The sequence below is a fragment of the Mesocricetus auratus genome, unplaced genomic scaffold, assembly GCF_017639785.1.
Source record: "Mesocricetus auratus isolate SY011 unplaced genomic scaffold, BCM_Maur_2.0 Super-Scaffold_100013, whole genome shotgun sequence".
NCBI classification, from domain to species: domain Eukaryota; kingdom Metazoa; phylum Chordata; class Mammalia; order Rodentia; family Cricetidae; genus Mesocricetus; species Mesocricetus auratus.
Window position 1 is genome coordinate 41,912,726 of NW_024429196.1, and position 24,282 is coordinate 41,937,007.

The following is a 24,282-nucleotide window of genomic DNA, read 5'->3' on the forward strand; positions in this document are numbered from 1 at the left end:
GACATGGTATGACAAGAATCATGTAAGATTCTTTTGAGCTTCTGGAGACTTTGTTAGACCATGGATGGTAGACAGGCTGTCCTAGGGAAAGAATGTGTAGAGGCCTTCAAGCTGGAGCCAGAGAGTTGGGTCAAAGCTCAGACTACCTCTTAAAGACTGGGGATGTTTAGTGAGTTATTAACTTCTTTGGGTTTTTGTTTCCTTACTCCTCTGGTAATTGCAAAGAATGAATGCATAAGACACCCAGTACAATATCTGGTATGTGTTAAATACCAGTGTTTTCCTTGTATCTTTAGTTTTTAAATGGGATCATAGTTTTTGTATGAGAAGATCCTGTGTTCATAGGTTCTGACAGTAGGATTAGGGTAGTTAGAGCCTGTCACATAAGAGTTCCAGTACCAGTGGTGGATACTCAGCATGAGAGATCAATTTTTTATTTCTTTCAGTGTCTTTGCTTATTTTTGTGTTCATAGATAATTTGAACGTATAAAGTACTAAGAAGGCCTGGTTTTCTTCCTATGATAGTCTTAATATAGTACTACCATGTGTTGGCCAGATGATGGGGGAAAGGTAATAGAAAAAGTAGAGAATGATGATCCTTGCTTTGCTATATATTTAATACTGGAATAAGGTACTTAATTTACAACTATCCATCTAAACCAAGTCTATGTCTCCAAAATCTCATTGAAGAGATAGAGATGATGAGGTGACTTATAACAATAATTAATCATAATGAAATCCAGCACATTACAGTGTTCACCCTGTGCTAAGCATTGCTCTAAGTATTACAATAAAAACATCATCTCATCAAATCTTGTAAATAATTTCAAGATATCTGACAACAGGCACTTGCATATATGTGAAATGAATCTGTTAAATGAGATGTCATCATGCATAAAATTATTGATAACCTCTGATATCAGAGATGTGAGACACTGTGGCTATTTTTAATATTATAATTGAAGTAAAATAATAAATGTCTATAAAAATGATGGAAAAAGTAAAAATTCCATAATACATGAGTTCAGAGTATAAGGCAACTTCTGACAGTTGGGCCACTGAAGGTACTTTTATGGAAGGAGTAGGGATTCCAGGTGAAGGGCAAGGCACCCCCAAAGACAGTGGGGTGGATCACATGGGAGGTAGTAGAATCAGAGGGTTGAGGAGACACACAGCAGGTCAGGGCTAGAGAATCCTAGATAAGATGGCCAAAGAGAGATTTGGTGTTAAGGTTGCTGTGGCTTGAATGGGCCCTTGGAGTTTATGTTTTGGCAGTTGAGAGGTAGGCTCTATAAGGGAGAAGAACTGTGTCTTTATAACTTGATTCACATGGTCACCACGAAGGTAGGAATGTTATAAAATGAGTTTGACCATCTTTCAGGCTTTGTCTCCTGCTTATGTGACTGTTCTGCTGCCTTGTGACATACCAGGATATGGCACCTCGATCTTGTTCTTTCAACCTTAAACACCATGAGAAAAAAATTGCATTATTTTTGTTATAAGTGACCTCTTCTAGTATGCCATTTAAGCTGCACAGAGTGGTCCAAGACAGAGAAGACTGAACGAATAATGCTCTTGGGAAGGTTGTGGTTGGCAGAATGTGTGTCTCAAAGAAGAAACAGAAGCAGGAAGATCGGTTTTGGGGTATGTGATAGCACTTCCCAGGGCCAGAACAGATGGGGTACTAAGAAAGTTCTAGCACCCTGGGAGCTAGATGCTCCCACCCCTTTTTTCTGACTCAGTGCTTCTGGACTTGTACTTCTGTCAGGGATCCCGCTTTTTCCAGGGGATTGTATGGGACAACGCTACAGGGATATGTGCTTCCTGCTGCCATATTCTCTGACCCACCTCCCCTTCATTTTCTCCTTAGACCTGTTCATAATTGGAAATACTAACTTTCTTAGCATTTTCTGGAGTACTTAGCCTGGGCACGTAGTAGGTGTATACAGTATTAATTTGAAGTGAATGGTCTTTAGACCACAGAGGTAGCAAAACATTGTTGACTATTCAATTTCACTGAGGGGTAGGGGTGTGTGTGTGTGTGTGTGTGTGTGTGTGTGTGTGTGTGTGTGTAGGTGGTGATGGAGGGGAGGGTGGTTATTATACTTTTTAGTTTTACTTTTTTGACCTTTGGGTGATGTTTTGCATTTAGAATCTCATTGTTACATGAGTTATATCAGGAAATCTTCCAGGTATGTAGGTGGCAAAGAAAGCCCACCCTTGCCAATATGAAAATATGAAAAGTTGACTTTTTCAGCATAAATTTTATTATTATTTCGTTTTTAAACAATTGTTTTGACATTGTTTCATCGAGAAAGACATTTTATACCTCAAATTAACCCATACATGCATTGAACTGCATGTGATGGTATCTCAACTTCAGTGTGTTAGTGTACAAATGCATATATGTATATATATAAAAGTGTGGTTATCTGTACATATACTTAAACAAATTTCAAGAAAGAAGCAACATTTCTGTTATGTGTTCTATGAGCTTCTATTCTCTTTCATTACTCTGTGTGACTGTTAGTTACAACTATTAAATTGATGTAATAGTCATTGGCAGTGTGCTGGGGTAGCTTATTTTTCCCATGTCTAAGTACATGGTCTGATCTAATTCAATATAAGATCAGTAGAAAAAGACCAGAAGGCACAATTTTTCTTTGCCTCCCATGATAGGCCATATTCTTACTCATTGTTACAAAATGTTCATGATGGGCGAGAAGGAGGGCATGCAGGCTTGGAAGGGGCTGGCAAAAAGCAGGACCTTCTGGACCCCTGATTATAAATCCTGCCCCTTATTTTTAACCTCAGGACAGGCCTCTAACCATCACTGGAAAGCACAGGGTACCCCTTCCCTGAATCTTTCCAACAACCTGTTTCCTTTTCCTCCTTCTCTATAGGCAAAAGCAGCTAAAGAAAAGTCCTGTAAAATCTAACTTCTGGGAGCTTCCTACAGAACCTGTAGGCTGTACCTCGGGGTCTCCTTTCTATCTTCAGCAGGGGATAATTCTTGCAAACACAGCATGAACTCCAGTAAGGTTCAGGCTCTGTGTGAAAAGACTCTATACCGGAAAGATTTTCGATCTTAACACACACACACACACACACACACACACACACACACACACACACACACACACACACAGAGCATTCCATCCACCTCACCTCCAGCATGGCATTAAGGAGTGTTTATTGTAAAATCAGAATCCTAGCACTACACCCACATTGGAGCAATAAGACAACAGCCTAAGGTTCTCATTTCTGTCATGACATCTTAGATTATTTCAATCCATACACCCCAGTTGCTGCACAAGAAAAGGAAGATTTTTCTTAAAATGAGTCCCCCACCCCCACTTGCTGGGATCCAGGGGTTTTGGCCTCTGATTCCCATTCTGCAACTAATCGGTGTCGGGTCAGTCCTGGCTAAACTAAAGGGAGGTTAAATGGAAACCCGAAAAGCTCCAGCTCAGCGGGCACGGGAACGCTCACCATTTTGAGACAGTGCCCTAGTACACTCAGTGAGTAGGGAATGTTTCTTGCTTACCCTCCCTGGCTTTCCCCACCCTGATTGTTTGGTGCCTGATTTGTTTCTAGTTGCAGCAGGGAGGTCAGAGCAAGCCAAGAAAATGAATGAAGCAGCCTCCTGCCGGCCGCCTGGAGCGCGCGGTGTTACGGATCAGCGTAAAGCCAGCTTCCTTTCCAGGGCCCCGGCCGATGTAACTCACTGGAGTGGCAAATTACATCAGACCTACAGCTGTAACCCGACATTATGATTAATTTGATCAGTAATTTCTCCTGTTTTTCATTTTAATCGGTGTGACTATTCTGCTGTGGCGGGTCTTTCAGATCTAATTAAGATAAATTTCCCAGTAAAAGACTTGGCAGACTTTCTGAGTCAAATCCAGGCATCAAGTGTGAAGACCTGCAGGCCCAGACAATCACCTTCAGGGAGGGCCGGCCTGGCACTCTGCAATCAACCATTCACACTTAGGCAAATTCGTAATCTCCAGCACTGCTTAGTCATTCTCTCAAGACATCCAAGCAGACAATGTCATTCTTGCCCCTTGCTTACCCTCCACCGATTTGCAGGTACTATGAGGATGGCACCTTAAGGGAGGTTACAGTGTCCCTGAGCGGATGTTTCTAAAAATGATTCTAAATTAATATCTGCTTGTGAATACACACACACACACACACACACACACACAATATTCGACACTCAGACACATAGTTATAAAGATAGACAGTTCACACACACACACACACACACACACACACACTTACACATATATAGTCTAACCCTTGAATGTAAGTACATACATAGCCATACAAATGTTGGGTTTTTGGTCAGGTTCAAGGGTTTATTTCTTCAATATTTTTTTCCTTTAGATCATCAGAGGCATTCATCTATGCTACCCAAGACTGGCATTTGTACAAGTTCTGTTAGGTTTCTGTTGCTGGAAAATGAAAGTGTTAATGAGATTTCTTACCCTGGCCATTTAATCTGAAGAACCTGCCTGTCCCATCTGGTGAAGAATGACATTGACTAGATGTCAAGAATTTTACTAGAGTCTTGGGCTCATGTGCCTTCTTGCAGGAAACAAAAAGGGCAGGCCCAGAACTTCAAAGAGGCAGGTGTTTCTGAAGACTCTGCTTCATTTTTATCCAAAAAAAAACATTGTTCTACTACAAATTATGGGATGAATTCCCTATTCTGACAATATACATGCTGAAAATACACGTTGACTGGAGACCAGATGCTCAATTTTGTCTTCATGCTGTATCCAGTATATACCCCACCCCATCTCTTGAGAGCTCTATGCATTTTTCCTAATAACAGATATACGACCTGAGATTCAGTATTGAGGATGGCATTCTGGCTGCACACAGCCTCTGGGGCTTTGAGGATGGTTTGTTATGGTTTTACAAGTATCCTGAGTTTTGCTTCTCCCTAAGTATTGATGCAATAGTGTAAGAGAAGATTCTAATTTTCAATGAGGCAGATAGCACTCTCTCACTGGTGGGTACATGAAAGACATTCTGAATATAGATGGGCATGATCATCACATCCATAGAGCAAGGTGACTCAGATCTAAAATTAGTATGTGACCTGATGCCTCTCAGAGAATTCTGCTGTCTCTCTTAGGTCTAATTTAATTAGTAGCCACAGACCACTGTGGTCTCTCTGTACTAGTACTTCAATTTAGTAGAAATGATTACTAGTGTAATCACTAAAGAAAAAAGGGTAGGTAGCCTTCCTTGTCTTCATCTCCGCCTTTAAGGAACTGATACTTAAGCACGAGAAAGACTTGAACTGAGAAAAAGACGAGGCAGGTGGGAAAATGAGAATATTTTCTCCACCACTCTCATCTGGAAAGAAACGAATAATGTGTTTCTGGTGAGACCCTTTTCTAACAATGAAAATTCCAAAATTAAACACACACACACACACACACACACACACACACACACACACACACACGAAGTTTGTGACAAAGGGAGTGGATGAGATTTTGATATTATTTCCTGAGATAGGGTTTCTCTGTGTAATAGCATTGGCTGTCCTGGAATTCACTCTGTAGACCGGGCTGGCTTTGAACTCCCAGAGATCTGCCTGCCTCTGCCTCCAGAGTGCTGGAATTAAAGGCATGTGCCACCACTGCCCTGTGAAACTTGCTTCTTTAAGGTCATCACACAGAATTTCCCATCCAAGAAAAGGAGCTAGCAGCAGGACAGGAGGGTTCTCTGAGTAGAGCTTTGCTAGTCCAAGTAAGGGCCGAGGATCCTCAGCATTTATCACCAACAGCTAGGCCAGCCTCGCCCTCTGACCTGAGACCTAGTGGAATCAGAGCTGGGCATTTAATCAGAACTCTTCCAACTGTCAGCCATCCTACCCACACCAAGATCCCAGGATCACATGGATCTCAATACTGAGACTCTCATAGCCAGTCCCCAACTGATGCCTGCCTATAAGGACTCCACCTACCTCACCAGCAGGGAACCAATGAGAGTCACACTCAGAAACCCAGAGTTGCCACAACACTGAAAATCAAGCATCTTTCAAATCAAGCAAATTTATACAATTACCATTCAAAGGCAAGATAAGATAATCATACCAAGAAATGCCTTACTCCATGTGCTTAAATCCCATCCCTAAACCATAAAAAACATGAACAGCCAGAACAATATGTACCCCAGAAACTAGTACCCTTAACCTAATATGCCCTTAGGAAAGAAACAGCTGATATACAAGACAACTTCAAAATAACAATTATAAACCTGCTCAAGTAACTCAAAGAGGATATGAATAAGTGAATGAGTGAAGACCATGAAAGCACAATTGAGTGAAATAAAAAAATTCAAGAGAATGAAATAGAATTTAATAAAGGAATAGATTCTCGGGGGGACAAAAGCCAAAGTAAAATAAAAGTTGAAATGAAAAATTCAGGTAGTCAAACAAAAAGCTGAGAATAAAGTGTCACCAAAGGTTTGGATCAATTGGAATAGAGAATATCAGGTCTTGAAGACAAGATATAAGAAAGGGTTCATTCGCCGGGTGTTGGTGGTGCACGCCTTTAATCCCAGTACTTGGGAGGCAGAGGCAGGCAGATCTCTGAGTTTGAGACCAGCCTGGTCTACCAATCGAGTTCCAGGACAGCCTCCAAAACAATATAGAGAAACCCTTTCTCAAAAAACAAAAAAGAAAAAAAAGAAAGGGTTCATTCATTAAAAGAAAGTGTTAACTCTCAAAACAAACAAATGAATAAGACCCCAAATAACAACAAAACCAGAAAGAAAGCATCCGGGGAATCTGCAATACTGTCAAAAGACTAAACCTATGTAAAGTAGGTATAGAAAAAGGAGAAGAATCCCAAGTCAAATGTGCAGAAATATCTTCAACAAAATTGTAGAAGAGACTTTTCCAAATCTAAAGAGATGTGTATCGAGGTGCAAGAAACATGCAGAATACCAAATAGACAGGACCAGAAAAGAAACTCCATATAGTATATAATAACCAAAACATTAAATTGTAGAAGAAAGAAATGATATTGAAAGTGGTTCAAAAATAAAAAAAAACACCAAATCACAAATTAGGGCAGGGGTAAACCCATCATAATAGCATCTGACTTTTTAATGGGGACTTTGAAAGCCAGAAAGGCCTTAACCAATGTTCTACAAGTTCCAAAACATGAACAGATGCCAGCTCAGACTACTGTATAGAGTAAAAACTATCAGTTGTAATAAAAGGAGAAAGAAAACTGTTTCCTTATAAAAACAGAATCAAGGAATTTATGTGCACTAAGTCAGCCCTCTGGAGTGTAATAAAAGGAATATTTTTATCAGAAGACATTAAAGATACCCAGAAAAATTTACCAGAAGAGGTGCAAGTAAACAATACCACAACAATAAGACAATAGAAATTAATAAACATTGTTCAGTAATGAATATCAATATTAACAACCTCCTCTCCCCAAAAAGAGATACAGACTAACAGATTGGATTAGAAAACAGGATCCATCACTTTGCTGCCTCCAAGAGGACAGATAGAACCTTAAAGCTAAAGGATGAGAAAAAGTATCCTAAGCAAATGGAATGAAGAGACAAGTAGGTGTATATACTCTATTATCTGACAAAAGAGATTTCCAATGAAAACTAGTGAGAAGAAGCAGGAAACTCATTTCAACCCCAGGAAAGGAAAAAATCCACCTAAATAATGTTATAATTTTAAACTTTAATGCACTGATTACTTAATTTTATAAAAGAAACATCTTGTAAAAATATCACAAATGTAAAAAATATAGAATGTAACCCTAACAGTTTGATAAACAGCAACTTTAACACCCTGCTTTCACCAACAGCTGTGTCATCCAGACAAAAACTAGATAGAGAAACTCTCAAGTTAAATGACATCATAAATCAAATGGACCCAATGGACATTTATAGAACATCACACCCAAACGCTTAGGAATAGTCTTTATTCTCAGGAGACTATGCAACTTTCTCTAAAATTGATCACATATTAGTACAAAAAGAAGTCAAAGAAACTATGAAAAATCTGACATAATATCCTATCTGACTACAAAGGAAGAAAGGAGGATGTCAACTATATTAGAAATAGCAGAGAGTACACAAACACAGAATGAAACAAAACACCATGGAATGAAAATTGGATGAAATTTAAAATTTTAAAAAAATTTAAAAATTTCTAGAATTGGATGAAAATGAAAACACAACATACCAAAAATCTGTAGAACACAATGGAGACGGTCCTAAGAGGAAAATTTATATCATGACGTGCCTATGTCAGAATTCTGGAGATCTCAAATTAGTAACTTAGTCATTTGGGACTGGAAATACAGCTCAGTGGTTCAGAGCCCTGGCTGCTATTATAGGTGATATGGTTCAATTCCCAGCACCCACATGGTGGCTCACAGCTCCCTGTAAGATTGGTTACAGTGGATTAGATGCCCTCTTCTGGCCTCTGCATGCACTACATACATGTGACACCCATTTATACATATAGGGAAAACACACACATAAAATAAAATAAATAAATCTAACAGTTTAAAAAATTAACTTTATGATATTCTGAAAAACCTTAGCAAAAGGAAAGCAAACAACACCATAAAAGAGCAGATGGGAACTAATTGAACTAAGGGCTTCAATTATTGAAGCACAAACAAACAAACAAGCAAACAAAAAGTAACAAAAATGTAAGTAAAACAAAGAGTTGGTCTTTTGAAAAAAATAGGATTGATAAATCTTTATTCAAATTAATCAAAGGGAAAGAGATGATGAGCCAACTTAATTAACTAGAGGTGAAAAGGGAGCATTATAACAGACAATGAAGAAAGTCAGAGAATCAAAAGGTCATGCTGTAAAAAGTCTGCATTCAAACTGGGAAACCTAAATGAAATGGATGAATTTCCAGATATAAGCTATCTACTAAGAAAAGATGAAGTGAATAATTTAAATACATTCACACTATACAATAAATCTTGCAATTAGATCTGCTAGGAATTTCACCTCTTGGTGCAGAGCCAGGGTTCCCTAGTTCTGTCTCACCATGCCTTTCAGTCTTTCCTTCTAGACTATCTCTTTGAGGGAAGCACTGACCCAGGGTCCCCACAACCACAACACTTGGCTAAACCCAGAGTGCAAATGCAACCAAAGAATTAAAAGGTCAACCAACAATGGGGAGACCAGAAATCTACAGCAAGAAACGCTTTGAACAGCATGACTTCAAATGCCCAGATCCTGGCACAAATAAAACAACATAAATGACCAAGACAATATGCCTCCTCCAGAAGCCAGAAACACTATTACAGATAATATGCCATGAGAAAAGCAATTTAGATGAAGCATGAGGCAAAGTCTTCAAAATAGAAATTGTGAATATGTTCAAGGGGCTTAAAATCACAGTTGAATGATATAATGAAAACAATTCAGCACATGAAAGTAGAATTTAACAAACAATAGACTCATCAAAGAAATCCTGAACTGAAATAAAACTGGAAATTAAAAATTTAGGAAGTCAAAAGTAAGCCTCACCAATAAATTACAAGACATGCAAGAAAGAATCTCATGCCTTTCAGAAGACACAGAAGAAATGGATAGCTAAGTCAAAGAAAATGTTGAATCGAAAAAAATATTCAGGCACAAAACATTCAGGAAACTTTGAGACACTATGAAAAGGTATTTACAAATGATAGTCATAGAGGAAGGAGAAGAAACCTAGGTCAAAGACACAGAAAATATTTTAAACGAAATCATAGACGAAAACTTCCATAATCTAAAGAAAGAGATGCTTATCAAGGTACAAAAATCATACAGAAAACCAAGTAGACAGGACCAGATAAGAAACTTCCCATAGCACATAACAATCAAAACACTAAATGTACAGAACAAAGAAAGAATGTTAAATGCTACAAAGGAAAAAGACCAAGTCACATATAAAGGCAGGGCAATTAGAATAACAGCTGACTTTTCAAAGGAGACTCTGAAAGCCAAAGGGCCTGGATGGATGTTCTACAAGCGCTGAGAGACCACAAGTGCCCACATTGATTAGTATAGCCAGAAAAAATATCAATCATGATAGACTGAAGAGGAAAAACATCCCAGTTTCAAAACATTTTATAGTTAAGTTCTGTCCGCCAATCCAACTCTATAGTAAGCACTAACAGAAAAACTTCAATCTGAAGAAGTTAATTACACCCAAGAGTACTCAGGGTGTAAATAATGCCAATAGAGTAAGTAAAAGGAAGGAAAATAAAACCCCATACCACCACAACAGAAATCAATAAACACTGCCTATTTAACAATTCCCAATATTAATGGTTTCAGTTCCCAAATAAAAAGACAAAGATTAAAATAGTGGATTAGAAAAAAGTATCTATCTCTCTCCTTTATCCAGAAAACATACATCACTGTCAAGGACAGACATCATCTTAGGGTTAAAAGTTGGAAAAATGTATTTCAAGTAAATGGACCCAACAAGCAAGCAAGTACAGCTATTTTGATATTTCACAAAAGAGGCTTCAACCCAAAACTTATCAGAAAGATAGGGAAGGACACTGTATATTCTTTAATGGAAAAACCCAGTAAAAAGGTATTATAATTCAAAACATTTCTGCACCAAACACCAGGACATCCAAGATCATAAAGGAAGCACTCATATAGCTAAAATCTCACACAGTGAGATTGAGTCTTACACAGTGATAGTGGGGTGACTTCAACAACCACTCTAGACATTAGTTATCCAAACAAAAACTAAACAGAGAAATACTGTAGTTAAATTATGTCATAAACCAAAATAACACAGCAGATATTTACAGAACATTTCACCCAAACACTAAAGAATATATTTTTTCCTCATTAGCTCATGAAACTTTCTCCAAAATTGGCCACATATTAGGACACAAAGCAAGTCTTTACAGGTATAGAAAAATTTAAATAACACCCTGAATCCTGATAACCATGGACTAAAGCTAGATATCAACAACAATTGAAATGGTGGAAAGTGTATAAACTCATGGAAGCTAAACAACTCACTACTAAATAAAAGTTGGGCCAAGACAGAATCAAAATGAAATAAAACCCCTTTTAGAATTAAATGAAAACGGAAGCATGATATGCATGTGAGATACAATGATGTCAGTTTTACAAGGAAAGTTCATGGTACTAAGTATTTGCGTTAAAACCTGGAGAGATCTCATATTAATAGCTCATTTTAAAGCTCTAGAAAAACAAGAAGTAACAACAACCAAAATGAGTAGATACGAAGAAATAAAGTCAGGACTAAAAAATCAATGAAATAGAAAGAACAGCAAATGATTAGACAAAAAATCAGTGAAATGATTTGTTTCTTTAAGAAAATCAGGCTGGGCATTGGTAGCACATGCCTTTAATCCCAGCACTCAGGAGGCAGAGATAGGAAGATCTATTTGAGTTCGAGGCCAGCCTGGCCTACAGAGTGAGTTCCAGGACAGCCACCAAAACAATACAGAGAAACCCTGTCTTGAAAAACCAAAAAAAAAAAAAAAAATCAACAAGACTAACAAATGCTTAGTCAAATTAACCAAAAGACATTCAGAGAAGATTAAAACAAATAAACCTAGAGGTGAAAGGGAATATTACAATAGATACTAAGGAAATTCAGAGAATTGGAAGAACATATTTTTTTTAAAAATCTGTATTCCAACACATTGGAAAATCTAAAAGATGGACAAATTTCATAACGTATGTGGCCCACCAAAGTTTAAATCAAGATTAAATAAACAATTTAAACAGAACTGTAACTCCTAGTGAAGTTGAATCAGTAATTACAAATCTCCCAACAACAGCAGCAACAGCACTGACAGCAAAGAAGACTATGTTGGGGGATTCAGTGAAGAATTCTCCTAGACCTTCGAAAATGAAGGAGTGCCAATACTCCTAAAATTATTTCACAAAATAGGAATGGAAGGAACATTCCTAATCCTTTTTATGAAGCCACTATTACCCCGATACTACAATAATACAAACGCCCAAAAACAAAAACAAAAAAAAAGACAACTATATACCAGTATGGATACTGATACAAAAGTTCTTGCTAAAGTGTTTGCAAACTGTATCCAAAATCACATCAAAAACTTATCCACCATGATTAAGTAGGTTTCATCCCAGAGATGCAGGGATGGTTCAACATATATAAATAGATAAATATAATCTAATGCATAAATAGACTGAAAGATAAAACTCTCATGGTGATCTCATTAGATGCAGAGAAGGCCTTTGAGAAAATCCAATATCCCTTCATGATAAAATTCCTGGAGGGACTAGTGACACAAGTGACTCACCTCAATAAAATAAAGCCAGTTTACAGCAAGTCTACAGCTAACATAATCCTAAATAGAGAGAAACACTAAACATGTCTGCTAAAATCAGAATCAGGACAAGGATATCTGCTCTTTCCATACCTATTGATTATAATATTGATGTCTAAGCTAGAGCAATAAGGCAAATAAAGGAGACTAGGGGATTACAAATAGGAAAGGAAGAAGTTAAAGTAGCTCTATTGGTAGTTGTATGATTTTACACATTAAAGACCCTAAAGACTCCACTAGGAAACTCCACGGCTAATAAACACTTTCATCAAATAGAATACAAAAGCAGCACACAAAAACCTTCTATCTACAAATGACAAACATTGAGAAAGAAATCAGGGAAACAATGCCTTTCACAATAGCCTAAAAATAACTCTAACCAAGCAATTGAAAGTCTTGGATAATAAGAACTTTAAGACATTGAAGAAATTGTAAACGATGTTAGAAGATACAAAGATTTCACATGCACATAGATCCATAGGATTAATATTGTGAAAATGACCTACAAAAAGCAATATACATATCAATAAACAAATGATATTTTGAGTGACATAACTCAGACCCCAAAAGACAAATTTTGCATGTTTTCTAGTATATATAGATGTTGCTGTTAAGCTTTCAATGTGTATGCTACAGTATGAATAACCAAAGAGATTAGTTATTCAATTGAAGGAATAGAATATAGTATTATAAAGAGATAGAAGAGAAACTATGATAGAAGGATTAAGGATGGGAGAACAGTAACAAAGAGGAGTTAGGGGAGGGACAACTAACACCGAAGGCATCTTGAAAAACCACATGGAAAGCTACTACTATAGAAGTTTATAAAATTTATACATATATGAAATGAATTTAAATGGAGTCACCACATAATGGAGAGACAGTGATCCAATTAGATATGACACCAACTTAAGTCTCCAGTACCAGAAATATGTTCCGTCTTGTTGAGTTGTTGGCCAAAGGGATCCCATAGAATCCCCCAAATAGTATAGTCTATTGACCAGGCTATTGGCTGTTCTCCACAACTTGATGATAAGGGTTTCTTGCTGAAGACAACACTTGTGTTGAATATTGAACATGGAGAAACAAAGCTAATGCTCAACTAGAAGCTTCACCCCTACTGATTAGTGTTCACAGTGCTGTAGAGACTCTATGTGTGTGTGTGGCTGAGCCCTCACTATGGAGGCTCCTTCTTGAAATGGATGGGTATTAACACAGAGACCCACAACTGAACAATGTGCAGAGAGGGAGAGACTTTGGAACACTCAGCCCTGAATAAAACATTTTACGCACCACCCTAAGGATTGAAGATCTCTGTGGAAGATCATGAAAGATTGTAAGGGTCAGAGGTGGTGGATGAATCCGATGAGACAGTTCTTCCAAACTCAATAGGACTAATACATATGTGAACTCAAAGAGACTGGTAGCATGCAAAAAGACCTGCACAGGTTCAAACCAGAAAAGGGGAAGTGATACAAAATTCATCTAAACCAAGGAGCTATTTATAATTACTACAAGCTGTAAAAGGAAAAATAATATTTTTCTAAAGAATGTCACTGGGTGTGTCAAACACACACCAGTGTAGGTCCAGTGCCCAGGATTAGTCAGCTAACACAAAACAGATACATTGTTTATAGGTGTAGCCTTTATTTAATTTTATTTTGATAAATTTTTTTCATATTAGTAAATTTTTTTTTCATTTCTTTGATTTTGTTTTGAGGGGATTAGGGAGGGAGGGAGAGACACAGAGAAAGAGACAGAGATAGAAAGACAGAGACGAGAAGACAGTGGACATGAAATCTGGTTATGGAAATGAAGAGAATCTGGTAATAGTTGGGGGAAGGGAAACATGATCAAAATATATTTTATGAAAAAAATTAAGAGAAAAAACATCTTGCTACTAAGAAAAGCTCAAGGCAAGTTGAGTTCAGCACAGAATTCTATCTTCAAAAAATAAAAGAACTAACATCAATAGAGCTGAGATTATTTCATTGACTAGATAGTTTTCCAAATTCTTTTTATAGATTTAATATTGCCTTGATACCAAAACCAGACCAAAAAAAAAGAGAATTATAGGCCCACAACTTAGATGAACATAGACACAAAAATTTCTAACAAACTACTTGGAAACCAGATTCAAGAACACATTAAAAAGATTCTGCACCATGATCAAGTCAGCTTCATCTCAGAAATGTAAGAATGGTTCAAAATAATAAACAATAATACTCAAATACATAAATGTACTGCACAATATAAATAGACTCAAGGACAGATACTGCATACACCTCTCATTTTACACAGGCAGGGTCTTTGACATAATCCAGCATCCAGTCACAGTAAAAATCCTGGGAAACTAGAAATACAGTAAACATACCTCAACACAATGGAGGAAATTTACAACAAACCCACAGCCAACATCATTCTAAAAGGAGAGTAATTCAAATCATTTCTACTAACATCAAGAATAAGACAAAGGATGTCCAGTTCGTAGCTATTGTTAAATATCGATAGTCCACAAAGTCCTAGCCAGAGCAGTAAGACAAGTGAAAGAGATAAAGAGGATATAAATAGGAAAAGGAAAATTCAAAGTAACCTTATTTGTAGCTGATATGACTTCATGCATTACAAATTCTAAATACTCTACCAGATACTCTACAGCTGATAAATACTTTCAACAAAGTGACAGCATACAAAATTAACACACAAAAATAAGTAGACCCCCTACATACAAATGAAAAACATACCTAGAAAGAAATCATGAAAATAATACCATTTACAGCATCTTCAAAAATATTTTGAAATAAATCTAAGAAAGTGAGGGGCTGGAGAGATGGCTCAGAGGTTAAGAGTACTAGCTGTTCTTCCAGAGGTCTTGAGTTCAATTCCCAGCAGCCACATGGTGGCTTACAACCATCTGGTGCCTTCTTCTGGTGTGCAAGCATACATACAGATAGAACACTGTATATATAATAAATAAACCTTTTAAAAAATCTGAAAAACCAAAAGAGCTGCATTAAAAGTTAAAGAATAAAAAATGATACCAGAAAATGGAAAACCTCTTATGTTCATGGACTGCTAAGATTGATACTATGAAAAGGTCATCCTACCAAAATCAGTCTATAGATTCAATGCAGTCTCCATCAAAATGCCAGAACAATTCTTTACAGAAATTGAAAAAAATAATTTTAACTTATATAGAAAAACAAGAAAGCTGACATAACTAAAGCAATCTGAGCAATAAGAGAACTGTTGGAGTTATCACCATTTCTGATATTAAGGAGTAAGACAGAACCTTAGTAATAAAACAGCATGGTACAAACATAAAAATAGACATGCTGATTAATGGAATAGAATTGAGGACCCAGATTTAAGTCCACAAACTTTTTTTAATGAAAAGACAAAAAATAAATACTGAAGAAAAGATAGCATCTTCAACAAATAGTGCTTGTCAAACTGGGTGCTTGGTTGTAGAAGGAAACTGTCTATATTTTTTACTTTCTATAAAATTCAACTCCTAATGCATCAAGGATCTTGACATAAGACTAGGCCCCTGAATCTGAAAGAAGGTACTGTAGCAAATATGCTTGAAATTACAGACACAGCAAGAGACTTTTTGAACATGACCCTGTAACGCATCCACTGAGACCAACAACTGACAAAGGCGACTACATGAAACTGAAAGGCTGCTATTCAGCAAAGTTTATTATCACTCAAGGAAAGAAGCACACTACAGTATGGAGAAAATCTTTACCAGCTGTGTATCTGTCAGAGGGGTAGTATCTTAAATACACAAAGAACTAAAAAAAAAGTTAAACACTAAGAAAGCAAATAAGCCAATTTAGAAATAGGGCATGCAACAAAATAGTTCTCGAAAGATGAAGCACAAATGTCCAAGGAACACTTAAAACATGTTTAACTTCCTTAGCCATCGGGTAAATGAAAATTAATACTATTTTGAGGTTTCACTTTACTCGAGTGAGAACAGCCAAGATAGAAAATCAAAACAAACAAACAAACAAACAAAATTATAACAAATGCGGGCAAGGATATGTAAAAGGATATAACAATTATTCACTATTTGTGGGGGTTCAAACTGGTATATCCAGTAGGCAAATCTGTGTAGAGCTCCCCCCAAAGCTGAAAATGCATCCACCACAAGATCCAGCTGCAACATCCCAAAGGACTCTATACTGTGCAGCAGAGATACTTGTTCATCCATGTTCATTGTGGCTTTAGTCACAGTACTCAGGAAATAAAACAGCTTAGATAACCACATACTGATGAATGAATAATGTAAAAGAATATTCCTTAGCTGTTAAAAAATATGAAGTTATGAAATTAGTGGGCAAATGGATGGAACTGGAAACAATTATCCTTAGCCAAGTAGCCCGGACTGAGAAGACAAACATTACAGTTTTTTTCTCACATGTAAATGTTGCTTCTGAGTTTTGGGTGTTTGTGTTTCATAAATACATAAATAAATGGGTGTTTCATAAATAGAGAGGTTAGAAAACTAGTCCTGGGCCATGAGCGGGATCTTTCTAGGAAGGGGAAAGAGAATATAGTGTTATAAAGGTAGAATAGGAAAAAATGGAAGAGGAGGGATCAAATGGGGTAAGAATTAGGTGAAAAGGGTAGAAGAGGGAACATGGGAACTAAATATCCTTTGAAAATGCCTTGGGAAAAACATAAGTCATGTACATCACATATATCTATGTGTACACACGCACACAAACACACACACATACATAAAAAGAGTCATGCTATAATGGGGGAAATTGCTCAACTAGACATCATATGATCCCACATAGAAATCCTAGTATCACAAATGGCTTAGCTCTTTTTGAGTTATTGGCTACTAGTTTTTCATATTCTCCAAACATTACAAACTATTATCAATGCTATTATTTACCTTCCAGATCTCTAGGATAAGACCCCATTGCTAAAGACACTATATACCTGAGTCACAGAAAATGGAAGAACCTAGCTGGTACTATGGAAGAAGAGTAATCATCAGTCTCACCAAGCTCTGAACCCTATGAGCTACAACAAAGGCCTGTCTGGAAAGATGTGTTCACTGGCACAATAATGGCATGGATTTTATGGGAATAAATAATCACTTTTTGATTGGATTGAAGTCCACTCCAGGAAATGGCACCCATTCTTGAGACTGTCAACATGATCAAGAACCTATGCCTAGATAGCTCATGGGCCTGAGGGAGAAGACTATTATTACTATTGTTAACAATACAATTTAGCAAAACCAGATATCTTCTGGTTCAGTGAAAAACCTTGTCTCAAAGGAATAGGGTAGAGATCAACAGAGGCTGGAGAAGGATAGAGGAAGATACCTGACATCTTTCTCTGGCCCTCATGTGTACGGGGGTGGACCCATACACCCATGTGTTTACAACACCCATAATACACAGACACACACACACACACACACACACAGAGACAGACAAATACAGAGAGATAGATTTTAAAATTGCTGTTTGAGTTTCATAAAAATATTATTGTCTTAGTTCTCTTTCTCTGTTGCTGTGATAACCCACACTTACAAAGGAGGGGAGGGTTTATTTCATCTTACACTTCCAGGCTATGACCCATCATTGAGAGAAGTAAGACAGGATACAAAGGAGACTGAAGGAGAAACCACAGAGGAGTTTAGCTTATTGGTTTCCTATCTCCAACTTTTGCTCAGACAGCTTTCTTACACAATACAGAACCACACATCCAGGGGTGACACTACTTATAGTGGGCTCTGGACTCCTAAATCAATTAGGAAAATGCTCCCACAGATAGGACCATAGAACAATGTGATGGGGGAAATTCTTAAGTTAAGTTTCCTTTATCACAGGTACATCAATGTGACAACTAAGATTGGCCACTACAAGTCCACCCTGTCACCTTGACATAAAAGCCCATCATTTTGAAACCACAACAACCTTTTTTTTCTTCTTTGTTCCCAAGATCTCATGCTAATATCATAATATAAAATACATTAAAGTCTTATAGTCTTTGAAATTTCCATTACTTAAATGTTCATTGTCTCTTTAAAATATTTCAAGTCTCTTATTTGTGGGCTCCTGTAAAATAAAAAAACAAGTTAAATACTTCTTATTTCAAAAGGGAAGGACAAGGGCACAAAAGCAATAAGATCAAACTAAAACTAAAATCCATCAGTATTAATAGTGTCTGATATGCGGGTCTTATTATGAGGTTTCTGGGTTCCAAAAGACTTGGATGGACTTCTCTAGTTCTGCCAACCATAGCGTATAACAGCTTATCTTGTAGGTTTAGACAGGTTCCACTGCTGCTACTATCTTTGATGGTTATCCCACAGTCTGATATCTCTAATATCCAGGAGTTTCCATTGCAACTGGAACTTCACCTTCCTCTCTGAAGGGACCCCAATACTGCCATAGAGCCTTAGCTGTTCCCCATGGCCCATTGAGGCCTTCAAAATCAGTATCTTTTTACAAATTTACAAGCTGCTAAATTTAGCTTCCATCTTGAGATGCAGGTTTGGCCTCCTCTGAACCACAGCTTTTGTGCACTGACCCTGAGGAAACACCCCCCCCCCACTGTCTCAATGAAGCATAGGTGTTTTCACCACAATTATACTGATATTTTATTAATCACAGTTAATTTCCAGCCTCAGTTTACCAGTATCCATCGTCCCAGTAAAGTACTGGGGCTCATATTTCCAGTAGGCTAGAGTCCATTACCATCATAGTGAGGAGAATGGCAGTAGGTAGGCTGTCATGGTATACCAGAACAGCAACTGAGAGCTCACATCTTGATCTACAAGTTCAGGGCAGAGAATGAAGACAGAGAACTGGAAATAGCATGGACTTTTGTAGCCTCAAAGCCAACCCCAGTAACATATCTCATCCAGCAAGTCTACACCTCCTAATCCTTCCCAACCAGTTCCACCAACTGAGGACCAAGCATTCAAATATATGAGCCTGTGGGAGCCATTCTCATTCAAGGCACCACAAGCACAAATTCTTAACTAAAATATACCACAGGAGTGGTCCTGATAGAGTGCTTCCCTCTGAAACATCACAGGCCAGGCCTCCACTATCTACAGGTTGCGTGCTTAGGGGTGGTACTGTCTACCATGGACTGAGTGCTTCTACATCAATTAACATTGAGAAAATAAATCCCATAGACATGCCTATGGGACCATCTGATGGAAGCAATTCCTAAGCTGATGTACCCTCTTCCCAGAGGTGTCAAGTTGACAGCCATGAATGCTCATCACAATCATTAAGTGAATTTCGGCTTGAAATTAGAACAGAATTTCCAATAATTCTGAAATAGTGCTAAACATAGTTCATAAATCTTGTATTTCACATTTGTGTACATTACTATTCTCAGCACTGATGATGATCATTAAATCAAAATATGGATTGACTCTGAAAACTATTGAAGACGCTCTACATCCTGCGATATCAAGTGTTGGACAACATTTAGTCTTGTGGACTGATGAGTTGGCTCAGTAGGTAAGTATACTTGCAACTGAGGCTGGCAAACTGAGTTTGTTCCTCAGAACCCACATGGCAAAAGGAAATCCTGCAAATAGTCCTTCGACCTTCATGCGTACATGGTGGTTATATGTGCATGTGCATATGTGTGTGTGTGCATGGGCTGAGCATACACATACACACACACACATACTAAAGAAATATAAAAATAAGTTTTCGTTCTTTATTTAAAAGTGATCATGCACATTTGTCATCAGAGTACCCAATTTTTCTTTTGTCCTTGTTAAGTGATAACATTATACATTTATCAAATTTGTTTCAAGAGACATTTTTGTGTAATTTATTTTCAGTTAATGTTTGGTTTGTAAAGAAATTTCATATACCAATACACCTCAGGCAAAAAGGTTAGCAAGCTGAAAATTTACAAATCCCTTATCTAGAAGAGGACAGTGCTTAGCAGCAGACAGACATCCAATGCACTCAGTTTTCTTTAAGAGGGTTCTAAAGATTACAGATTGTTTGTTTTCCTTATAATATTTTAGGTGTCAGATACACATCACTAGGATTCTTTGCCCTCACAGATAGAGGGCTATTAGCCCACATATAGAGTTTGGGTAGATAATAAGCGATAGATTCTCTGATGCAGTATGTATCTAGGGAGGCAGACCCTGGAAGTGACACTGGCTAATTCTTTATCGAAATGAAGATCTCTGTATATTAAAAGTACTAAGGACCAACTCATGTAGGCAACACTTTGAGAAAAAGTATTTTGTTTACTGTCTTAGAAATGGATGATTTGGGCTCTATAAGACAATAGATGGTTGTTTACTTTCTCTACATTATGGAGGTTTTGGGGAGTTTAAGAGCTGTTGATGTTCAGCTTCACTTATAACCTGTAGGTCAGTGGTTCTCAACCTTCCTAATGCTGAGATTCTTTAATACAGTTCCTCATGTTGTGGTGACCCCCAATAAAATTTTTTTGTTGCTGTTTCATAACTGTAATTTCCCTACTATTATGAATTGCAATGTAAACATCTGATAAGAGATCTATAAGGGTCACAGCCCACAGGTTAAGAAACACCAATCTGTGAATCCTATGCATCAGTGTTCAAAAAGCTCACTGCTCCTAATGTCCAGTCAGTTCTGAGACCCAATCTAAGAGACTGGCAATTTCCTTTTGAAAAAGTAGGGAAGAAGAACTGGGGACAAAGCACAGCTGTGGGATTATGGGTCTGTGTAGGATGAGTAAAATTAGTCAAGAGAGGGTAACAGTGTGCAGGCTGGCATAGTCCCAGCTGCATAGAACATATTCGGTGATAGGGCAGTCTTCTTTTCTGATAAGAAGAGACTTATGGAAGAGGTTGACGGCTGGAATGGTGTGTAGACTGTGCTTTGAAGACATTTCACATGGGGCTCATGTAATTCTTACACTGATGGCAACTGGAAAAACAGTCTTTGGTATCTGCTGTCACTGACCTTCTGCCTATGCAGGTTGGTTCAGAGGAACACTTGGCTTTAGCCCTAGGTCGGCAAGTCCTTTTGGATGCAGAGTACTGCTTATGGCTAGTTTGCAAGGAGCACCACTTTTTAAGATCATAGGCAGGCATACAAGGGTATTTTCCCCTAATTAAAAAGACTTAACCCTAAGCCTTACATGGCCTGGAGAGCTTTCCTGGGAGAAGCAAGAGGGATTCTTTTCCACCTTCTCTTATCCAAAGTCGTAAACTCTTTTGTTCTCTTTAAAAGCTGTCAGTGCCCTGTATTGCCACCTGACAATACAAGGACAGAGGCTCAACTCTGGAGAGAAGAGTCCAGCTGAGAAGACGAAGGGATTCCTAACTTTACTTTTTTATGTCAGTTAAATATCTCCTCTTATAAAAAACTAAGTGGTACTGGGCTCATCATTGTCTAACTGTAGTTCAGACAAAATGTGCTGGGCTATGAATGTTGCATTGACTGGAACCCAGCTGGGCTTTCAGGCATAGTCACTAGTTCTGAGACTCAACAGAGTCAGTAGCAGACAGATGTCAAATACTCCCTCCATTGTGAATTCTTCTGTAGCCTCACAGACAGCCACTGAGTGGCCAAAGATAGGAGAATTATCCTTTCTGCTAGACAGCCACTCTTGAGAGGCAAGTGTGCCTTTGCTGTGCTAGGTCAGCAGACACTCTGGAGACAGAGTTCCCAACATGGTACTCTTCTAAGCTCTGCTTTTGTACTTATAAGGCTCAATATTTAGGTCTTAACAGTGAAGGATGGTAAAAGAGAAAAACACACAAATATATAGTTTACTGACAACCAAAATAGACATTGCAGAGGTAAAAAAAATATAAATGATGACAATTTGAAGTCAGACCCGCACTGGAGTACAAATTCACTCATTTTTAATGATGCTTAGGAAGTTGCTTCAATTTTTGAGACTCAAGATTTTTGGATTTGTAGATAATTTTAGATTTTTTGGGTTGTGTAGAAAATATGAGGTTGAAACTAAATCTGTAAGATATACAGAAATTTTTATTTAATACATGGTTAGAGCTTTGGATCTTGAGGTTATGAATAAAATAATGAATATAAAAACACACATGTAAGTTCAAAATACTCTATAAATATTAGACCAATGTCATGAATATTTCCTGAATGTTTTGTGTATGGATTATGGTATACATGTGTAATTTTTTCCCTTGCCATCAAACCATGCTATGTATTTCATGAACAGAATGTGGATCTAGAAAAGTTTAAAACATCATCTCATGCAAATGTTTCTTGTAATAAAAGCATAACTGAATTTCAAAGAGATTGATGACCTGATTATGTTCTAAAGCTAGTGGAAGAACTGACAGTATCAAGATTTTTTTGGCTGATTGAGAGACCAAACCAGGGCCATTTTAGAAAAGAGGGCCTAAAACAGAATATGGGAACCTCACCCCATGACCTTTGAAGCTGACTCCAGGAAAAGCAGGCTGTGAGGAAGAACAGATAACCCCAAATGGCCATGACCCTGGGTTAGCCAATTAGCAATGTTGCACAAACAAACTTTATGGGCACATGTGACACCAGGAGAGCACATATGGTGCCAGAGATAAATCTATGGAAACTCCCCAAATTCCCCAAGTTCCTGTAGACACCCCAGCTAATCAGTTTTAACCCATACCCCTCACCCTATCCTGCGTTTTTTGTCTTTATAAACCCCTTGCTTGTGAGGCTTGGGACCTTCTCCTGCAGCTGCTTTGTCAGTCTGTGGGACAAGGCCCCTGCCTAGGCTTGAACTTAAAGAAACCTTATACTTTGCATTTGGTGAGTCAGCTGAGTGGTGGTCTTACTGGGGGGTCTTGTGGACTGGGCACAGGTAAGATGGCTCAGCTAATGAAGGCACTTGCCACTGAGCTATACAACCTGAGTCCAATTTCCAGCAGAGAACCAACTCCCTGAAATTGTTCTCTAGTTTGCATATGTGAACTTTACTTGTGCACATACCCATGCGTGCTTACACGCGTGCACACACACAGTACGTAAATAAATGTAATAATGTAAAAGAAAAGTTTTGCCCCTTTACTTACATGTTAGAAACTACATTGGTAAGTTGGAAGCAAATTTATTTTGCTTCTTAATAATATTGATGCTAAAAATGAGATTCTGTGGGTTTAAGTCTTTAAAACAAGATTGTTAATCAGCATTAGGATTAAATGCTCACATCTGCTTTCTTTTTGGCTTACACCTCTTGGAAATTCTCAACAGCCTTTGGTAAAAGTCCCCTTCAGGGAGTCTCTTCACCTTTCCAACTTAGGGTCACACAGTGATCACTATGTATGCTTGCATTTTCATAACCCAAGATTAATTGTTTGCTTTTTGTTCAAGTACATCTGTTGGTCTCCATGTCCCTCCCTAAATTAGAGTAGCTACAGTCAATGAATGAAAATCCCCACTGTGCCCTGACTCTATCTTCCAGAACCATATTAGTTGCTCTAACATAAGCCATTTCATTTAATCCCCACCTCCGCCCTCCAGTCATAGAGGAAAGCGAGACTCTGCAGGATGTGCTGACTTGACCCCAGTGTTCACCAGAGGCAGCATTTGATCCTAGCAGTGTATGCTTCTAAACGACACTTTCTAAGTTGCCAGAGTGTGATCTGCAGATCCTCCTCAGAGTTGCAGTGCACACCATTTGTGCTTACCAAATGTTTGCAGAGACTGATAAAAGTACTTTAGCTTTTACAATCTAGAGAATATTCACTTGAGAGTCTACGATTTGGGAGTCAATTTAAAAGCCCACGGAAAATTTACTTCAAACTTGTGGGAAATGATGCTAAAACATAAAGAATAACATGGTGTTAAAGTACTAGAATATTATATTGAGTTCACATAAATGCTAAGTTTTGCTTGTTCAGAGCAGAGCATCAGCCAAATGATACGTTCATGAGTGT

At 37.8% G+C, this 24,282-nt stretch overlaps 1 protein-coding gene and 1 long non-coding RNA gene across 2 annotated transcripts in view; one reads left to right on the top strand and one right to left on the bottom strand.

Annotated features, from left to right (window-relative positions):
- Positions 1–20,131, top strand: part of LOC121143537 — a 122,070-nt gene extending 101,939 nt beyond the window's left edge. Inside the window, exon 6 of the long non-coding RNA XR_005880777.1 lies at positions 19,755–20,131. This is a non-coding gene — a long non-coding RNA (uncharacterized LOC121143537). The remainder of the gene's footprint in view (positions 1–19,754) is intronic.
- Positions 1–24,282, bottom strand: part of Pou6f2 (POU class 6 homeobox 2) — a 382,575-nt gene that overhangs the window by 90,674 nt on the left and 267,619 nt on the right.